This window comes from Heloderma suspectum, chromosome 3 (assembly GCF_057233095.1).
Source record: "Heloderma suspectum isolate Gila_16-S chromosome 3, 16-S_ref, whole genome shotgun sequence".
Lineage (NCBI taxonomy): Eukaryota > Metazoa > Chordata > Lepidosauria > Squamata > Helodermatidae > Heloderma > Heloderma suspectum.
The window spans coordinates 57,789,027-57,797,036 of NC_139460.1; positions in this window are offsets into that span (position 1 = coordinate 57,789,027).

Below are 8,010 nucleotides of genomic sequence, written 5' to 3' on the forward strand. Positions count from 1 at the left end.
AAAAAAAGCCAAGTTCTAAAACTGGTGGTTTGAGTTTTGTATCATGCCCATTCCTCATGCTATGAACCATGTCAGTGGGTGTGAGTATTTTTGAACAAAAAATGAAGGCAGTATTTGCATGCCTCTCTAAAGGGCTAGCTAACACAAGTATATACAGAGCCTGGAATTTGTTACTGTATGAACCGACCTCGAGATGGAAATAGTGGGCTTAAATTGAGTTTTAAGTGGTTTAAGCTCTTCAGATGGTTTTCTTTCTTTTTTCCTTTCTCCATTTCTGCTATATATTTATTTGAACAGAATAATTTACTGTTTTCTTTTACTGATTTAGCAAAATGTGATTTTTTTTTCTGTTTGTTGTGCATGCAGTGTAGCACTGAATGGTGGCACTAAGGACATTGCTCTGATATTGAAGGTTTAGCACTGGAGGATTATGAGAATATTTGGTGGTTTTGCCATTGGCAAAGAGAAGAGAATTGGCGGTGGTCTCAAACAAGTGCTTAGATTCTGAGGTCTACTCTGAGTGAGTCCACATTAGCATATGGAAGGGGCAAGAATTCTTAAATGTCAGGCTGATGGGAGGACTATTTGCACAATTGCACAAGTTCCCTTGGGATAAACAATTTCTATGCCCAGTTCAACTTCTAACTTGTTTATGGCATTGAAGAAATGACTCAGAGGTTGAAAGAGTCAGACCTGAGTCAAACCTCTGAGTTGCCTGTCTTTCATCTTGGGATAGAATCTGATTGGCGGAATTCACCTTTTCATAGAAATACAGTGACTTGTGAATGAATCAAAATGGTGTGACTGAAACTACCTGGAATTCCCTATTTAGGTATGCAGAGGTAGTTGCTGAGATAAGAATTTATGAGGACCTCTGATTCTTGATTGTGTATACAGGTAGGCTTTGATGTGGAGTTAAGTTACATCCAAAGTGTAGTAGTTTGCAGGTGGGTAGAAGAGCAGCCTGATAAGGTTGGCTATTTATGTTATTTATTAAGTACTCACTGAAATTTGCATTTAACCCTACCATGCAAATTAAGAGCAAAAATGTATTTTAAAATAAAAATACAATGGTGAGAAAAAGTTTGTGAACCCCTTAGGATTGTCTCATATTTCCCACCTAAAATGTTATTAGATCTTAATCTAACCCCATAAACCTAGATGAAGAACAATAGATAACCTGATGAAACAAATGACACACAAACGTGATGCTTTTTCAACATTTATCCACAACTGATTCAGCATTTAATATCCATGTGTGAAAAAGTATGTGTACCTTTAGATTCACTACCTGGTGGCACCCCCTTGAGTGGCAACAACTTTAAGTAAGCATTTCCTGTAGCTGTTGGTCAGTCTCTCACATTGGTTTTGCAGAATGTGGGACCATTCCTCCTTACAGAACTGCTTCAACTCAGTGTCATTTGAGAGCTTCCTTGCATGAACAGCTCGCTACAGGTTCTGCCAAAACATTTTGATGGGGTTTAGGTCCGGATGTTGATGAGGCCATTCTAAAGCAGAATTTTTTCTTCTGCAGCCATTCTTTTGTCGATCTGCTTGTATGTTTAGGATCATTGTCTTGTTGCATGACCCACTTTCAGTTCATCACAGACAGATGGCCTGACATTCCCCTCTCGAATCTTCTGATACACTGCAGACTTCATGGTTGCATCAGTGATGGCAAGCCGTCCAGGTCCTGAGGCAGTAAAGCAGACCCAAACCATCACATTCCCATCACCATCCTTGATGGCTGGTATGGGAATCTTTAGTTCGAACTCAGTGTTTGCTTTTTGCCAAGCATACCATTGCTCATTGAGGCCAAAAAGTTCTAGCTTTGACTTGTCTGTCCAGGGAACACTATTCAAGAAGTCTTGGGGACTATCTATGTGATCTTTAGCAAGCTTCAGACAAGCAGCTCTCTTTTTAGAGAGTAGTGGTTTCCTTCTGGTTATCCTCCCATGAACACCATTCTTGTTCAGTCATTCTCTGATCACTGAGTCATGAACACTTACACTAGCCAAGGAGAAAGCGGCCTGCATATCCTTGGATGTTACTCTAAAGTTCTTTTTGACTTCCTGTATAATGCTCCAGTTTGTTCTTGGAGAGGTTTTAGTAGGACGACTGCTCTTGTGTAGAGTGACTGTGATCTTGAACCTTCTTCATTTGTAGATTATCTGTCTGACAGTGGATTGGTAGAGCCCCAAATCCTTAGAAATGGTTTTGTAACCCTTTCTAGACTGATGAGCAGCAATAACTGCTTTTCTGAGGTCCTCAGAGATGTCTTTTGATCGTGGCATGACATGTTTCCACACAGCTGCATGGTGAAGACCAAACTCACAAAGATTCTGATCCTTTTATAGGGTGGGGCCTCCCAAACTCACCCCTGAAGATCTCCCTAATTACTTAAACACCTGATTCTAACTATTCCCTTTAATTGAGCTGATGCAACCAGGGGTTCACTTACTTTTGCACATACCCTGACTCGTAAGTATTCATTGTTTCTCTAATTTATACATCGTTTTATTTCACAAGTCATGTAATTGGTTAATATAAACCCTATTGGATATTTAGAAAAAGGATATGTTTTGATTCAGTAAGGCTATCATGGTGAAACTACGGAATTTCCATAATTTTCATTACAGTTCACAAACTTTTTCTCACCACTGAATAAGATAAGTGAAATAAGTAAATATATGAAACCCCATGCCTGTTTGACCAGGCAACTAAAACACAGCCAGGACAAAATGTGGTGCTGCAGCACATTAATGTTGTCACATGGTAAAGTCACCACATTTTTATTCTATTTATTTCATTTAGTTTCTGTACCACCCAATAGCCGAAGCTCTCTGGGCGTTTCACAGGATCTATTGTGCGTGGTGAGTATTTATTTTGAATGCCTCTTTAGCGTGATGAGAAGTGATACATACTAACCATCTAAGTAAATTGGGTTGAAAATTAAAGTTGTTCCTGGCATGCTAAATAGCAACTTCTGTCAGGTTTCTAGAGGAAGGAGTTCTGTTACAGTGAAACAGCCACTGTGAAAGTCAGTGTCCATATCATTTGAAATTAATGTAGTATAAAGCAGATACTTTTGGTATTTGTAAACATAGCAACTGGACATAAAAAGGAGGCTGTTTCTGGGTTATGAAGGACCCAATCTGTTTGATTTCTGTAGCCAAATCAGTGTCCTTTGGAAGACTGTCTAGCTTTTCAGAAAGGAGATTTTAAGCTTGATTCACAAATGCAGAATCCAGATGAGTTGTTGCCTGTTATATAACTGTGCAGGTGCAGATCTGCATAGCAAACCATTTGTGTCAAGCAACTCCTTTGTGTGCTGAGTGCACTGGCATGATTAAAATTCACTTGAACCACATGGAGGGTCATCTGCACCAATTTTTCGTGTGATGCTGCATTCAGATGTTTGTGCAACGAGGGCCGATCACTTAGGTTCTAGCTCATATGATTTGGCTTTATTATGGGTCATGAGGAACACATTTCAGAAACAAAGGTGTCAAGGACACAAACTACGAAGGCCGATTATGCCAGGATTATTGCAACACTTACGAACTTAAGGCTGGGATTTTTCTTATGCAATTTGTGGATACCTTGTGGCATATTTTTTTTAATTGTTAACTTATTTTTCTGTTAATTATTTCATAGGCTGTTGTAAATAATTATATTTGGAATCCTATGGACTATATGAAATGTTTTGAATGAACTGGTATCGACATTATGTTTTGTGCAGTGCCTAGCATAGCAAGTCCTGGATCCTGGTGCAACTTTGGGCACTCCTGCAGCCAGCAATATGCAAGGACGATGGTATTATGATCATTGTGGTTTTGGCTGACCAAACTGATGGGTGATCAGGGACTTGACAAAAGGGCTTGAATGGTCTTTTATGTCCTGGAATCTCTCTCCAGCACTGGGAATGTGACAGCCATCAGAGTTTGGAGCTAGGACAGAGAAACTGCTAGAAACATTTGGAAGCAGACAGATGCAGAGTCAGTAGGAAAGAGCTTTGAGTTGGCTAAAGATGAAGCATCTTGGGGTGCAGGGTCTCCCTCTGGGAACCTGATGTGTGGTTAGCAGGCGTGGTTCTGCTTTAGGAGTCTGTCTGCTTCCACTATGCTCTGCAGGTATACAAGGGCCCCATAAGTTTCCAGTGCACAGGGAACCAAAGCCAGGTAGCACTGCTCCTAGACTTCTGCCACTGAGGGAAGCAGGACCACTGTATAATAAGCCTCCCCAAAGCCCAGTCCCTCACTAGGCATGTTGCTGTTACCTTTCTCCAAGAGGGATATAGGCAATTTGCTTAAGTGGCTCAGACACAAATCTTTTTTCTCTCTGGGATCAGTAAAGTAATAAAATAATGCTTTGCTTGTGGTTTGACATAAGGTAAAGCACTCCAGAATTCCATATGTTCCTTTTGCAAAATTTCTGCGGTTCCACCTGCAGTATCTATTATGTAGCAGAAACGTGACAGGAAACCCGACAGTGGCCTCCTAGGCCTTAAAGTTCTGCTGTTTCAGATCAATATAGAGTGTAGCGAAGTCAATGTTATCAGTGGTTGGTTTTTTTGGTTCTACTCATCTTTATTTTATGCACATATGTAAATTCTACGTGTGTGTGTGTGTTTCTCCCTAGGGAACCAAACCAAAATTAACTAGGAGAAACATTTGAGTTTTATTGGGTCAAGGTTAAGGGCAGATAGAAAATATGAGAGATGTTTTGTTTTTCATGATCTGTCCAATGAGTCATCTTATGGTCCATGACCTTTCTGCAGTTAATACTGCTGATTTTGTCTACTGTTAATGAAAAGTGATAGAAAAATATCTGAGTAAGTATATTGGAATGACAAATATTTACTGTGTCTATTTCTTTCCTATAAGCATCTGATATCTGGCTTTGCTTTATGTGAAATATACTTTTTCAGTCAGATGTCTTGTTTTTTACAGCCTTTGATGACACCCCCCCAAATGTATACATTTCATCTTTTTCTTCAGAAAGCCACTTCTTCCAAGTCCATTAGTTCCCTATACCTTGTGTCTTCTATTTCAACCCTTCTGAGTATTGTAAAAGCAGAATACCTCACTTTATTTATGTACATAAAATTTGGGGCTAACATCTGTTCTTCACATTTACTCAGTGCTTTGTTTCCAACCCTGTAGTTTCTAACTTTAGACATGAAAATGCAGCCTTGGAGGGATACAACAGAATTATTCTGTCAACTGCCAACATAATAAAATTATTTTGATATGCAAGAAAAAATACATGGTGGTTTGTTTCAGATTGTTTGCTTTTCTTTTGTGCAGAGCAATTACAGAAAAAGTACAGCCCTCCTTCAGTGATTTAGGGTGTTCCTACATTATGCAAAGACCCCACATCTTTTCCAGAGCTTCCTGCTTTCGGTTTCTTTGCTGGATTAGGAAGGGCTCCTTTATACGGCAGCCACGTGGTTTGAACTGAGGGAGTACCTCCCACCCTGGCATGTGTGCAAAGGAGGAGTGGGAGGGAGTCTTGTTTTCATAGCTTAACTTCTGCTGTACTGTTTTCTCGCAGCCCCCAGGAAACCTCTGACTTACTTCTGAGTAGACATAAAATATAAGATTGTGCTGTAAGTCTGCAACCCTCAGCACACTTACTTGGGATTAAGTCCCATTGAACTTAATAGGGTGCTCTGAAACAACAGAGGACATTATTTCTGAGCTTGGTGGGGCAGGGGATCAGATGTGTCTCCCTTCGTTGCAGGGAGGCATCTTACCCTCTTCTCTCTCCAGCTGAGAAATGCAGAGGCAGGAGACGCAAGCGGCAGGCGATTCTTGTCCTCGCTCCTGTCAAATCTCATCCTGACTGCGCCCCCAACAACTGAAAACAAACGCCCACAGCAGGCAGGCACAGCAATTTCTTCCACTATTGGAGAATTTTACAGGGAGGTCATGGCACTCCTGTTCCATGGCCTGGAAAAAATACCACATTTTTTGCGTTTGGGGAAAACACAAGATAGGCTGGAGGAAATGGCGAGAGACACCCTGGACCATAACAGCGTCGTCTAAAGAGCCTGCAAATGTCCGAGAGAGAGCCATCTCAATAGCAGGATAAAAGCTCCATGTGATGAACCCTTTAGTTTATGTACTGGTACAATAAAAGCAGGTGACATCAGACTAGAGAAAAACTCATTGCAAACCTGTGTTTTGTCTAATAGGTTCCCTGTCAAAAGTTTGTTAATGGATACTGTTGTTCTGTCTTCCCCAGCTTGGTAACTTCCAGATGTGTTGGACTACACAATGTGCTGCTAGCTGAGACTGTTGGGTTTTGTAGTCCAATACATCTGGAGGGCACCAGACTGAGGAATGGTGGTCTAGAAAAGGCACCATTCATCCTTTCTGTTGTTGAATCTGGGAAATTACTCAACATTTGAATATCTGTAGATCTTCATTTCTGGAATCCCGGTAAAGTTATTTAATAAAATTCATATTACAGACAGACCATATCAGTCAGGCCTTTGGGGCAGTGGGGGACTTCCCTCTGTCTCAGAAAACTCCTTTGTACTTGTAGAGTACTACAACAAGGTAGAACCAAGGTGTTTATGCATGCTGTTCCCCCTAAAAGCCTTGTCTGGTGGAAAACAAAACCACCACACTTCCATAATAGCTGTGTTGCCACTTGTCCTTGCTGTTAATTACTGGGAAATGGTGCTGTTAGGTTTGCCGTGCTCAAACTGGGCCTGGTGCAGGGGTTTAATTGTGGGGGGCGGGCAGCAGGGCAGAACTGGTAAGGGTACACAAATTGAGATTGTCCCAATTACCAGCCTTCCAGGAGACATCTTGCCTTTGAGAGCATTCAGCTGGGATACCCAGAAAGACCAGAAGTTGTGCAAAAGTGACTCATGACTTTATCAGGTGCCCTGTGTGAAATGATAATGGTGTTTCTTTTTAGCTTGGTGGACCCCTTACTAGCCTCCAATCTTGCTGACTGCTAACGCAATCTTGCTGGCCGCTTTCATTCATTTAATGCTAATACTGGTCATGGGGTCAACTGGGCCTTGTTCTGCAACTTGCTCTGAAAGAGCTTCTTCGTTCAACCATGCGGGTGTCTATTTTATGTACTTATAGGCTGCCTTTTAGGCACTTGACTGATACCATATAAGTACTGTGCTTCTGGACTTTTCTAACAGCTCAGTCCTAAGTCTTACCACACTAGTCATCCAGTAAATGACCGGTGTTTTCATCCACTGTTGCTCCAGCCCAAAGTATGACGTTTACAGTGCCACTGAGCATCTCACAAATCATACCTTGCACCGTATGTCCACATTCTGGCTGGAGTGTGTATGTGTGGGCGAGGGGCTTTCTGGCACTGAGGCTGCAACAGTTCTTCCAGCATTTACAGGAGTTTTTCTGCTCATTAGGACCACAGACTTAGGTTCGCTTTCCTGCAGTTTTCCTTTGCTTTAAAATAGTGGAGCAACATCCCGCTTTGATTTTTCTTTCTTTCTTACTGAAGATTGCTCACTTTGTCCAGAGAAAGGTATTTAAGAAAAAGTGCATTGGTTTATGTAGCAGCTCATTAATTCACCTTGTGGAAAGGCCTGTTGGTGATGCTCAAAGCCTCCAGGTTGCTGCTTCAGTACAGCTACATTCCTGAATGACACATGGCAGAGTACTTGCCTCTTAAGATCTATCTATGCATCACAGAGCCCTTAGCTGGGAATGGAAAATGCTCTCTTACATATTTTGAAGGAAAGCCAGCTGGGGCCTTGGAGTGTTTGCCAGCTGTTCTTGTTGCACACATTTTATCCTGAAGGTAAGGAACACATTTGAAACCTGTAGAGCTAAGTAGATGTTACTGTAAGTGTAGCATTCCAGTTACATTCAATTGAACATGAAGTCAATCGTTCACCCCAAGCAGGAGATCTCTCTTAAGTGGAAACTAATTTGGACAACAATCTGTAATGCGCTTGTGTTGTTCGAGCTCGAGAAGTTTGTTCAGACTCGCAAAGCAACATGTCATGCTGAG